This window comes from Etheostoma spectabile, chromosome 9, assembly GCF_008692095.1.
Source record: "Etheostoma spectabile isolate EspeVRDwgs_2016 chromosome 9, UIUC_Espe_1.0, whole genome shotgun sequence".
NCBI lineage: Eukaryota > Metazoa > Chordata > Actinopteri > Perciformes > Percidae > Etheostoma > Etheostoma spectabile.
In genome coordinates, this window is record NC_045741.1 from 18,086,488 (window position 1) to 18,086,918 (window position 431).

The 431-nt window shown below is 36.4% G+C and overlaps 1 pseudogene; it reads left to right on the plus strand.

Moving 5' to 3' along the window:
• LOC116695329 (5-hydroxytryptamine receptor 3A-like) overlaps nt 1-431 on the plus strand; it is a 176,825-nt pseudogene that overhangs the window by 956 nt on the left and 175,438 nt on the right.

Here is a 431-nt window from a genome sequence, read left to right on the forward strand (position 1 = left end):
AACTGCACCAGCCCAACTCCTGATTCCTTGTATGAAGCACTTGAGAATAATGTATTCCCTCAAAAACAAGTGCGACCTGTAAAAAACTTTTCAAGTCCAGTTAACGTAACCAATGATTTCACTATGGTGGGAATTTTAGGAGTGGTGAGTCTACAAAAACACATTCATGCCTGCACATGAGCATGCATAACTTTTCAATTAAGTTCAACAGTCATTGATTTAAATCCATAATTAATCTGTGTTACTGGTTTAAAACATGTCTCACCTACAGGATGACAAATCCCAAACCCTAACAACATTCTTATGGCAAGTTCTGGTAAGTTCCTCAGAGCACTGACACAAGCATCAATACATTTGGAAGTGTTTAAGTACTTATATCCATTGTGTGCAAATTTTGATCATAGCACCTTTCAAACTTAGTTTTTGTTTGT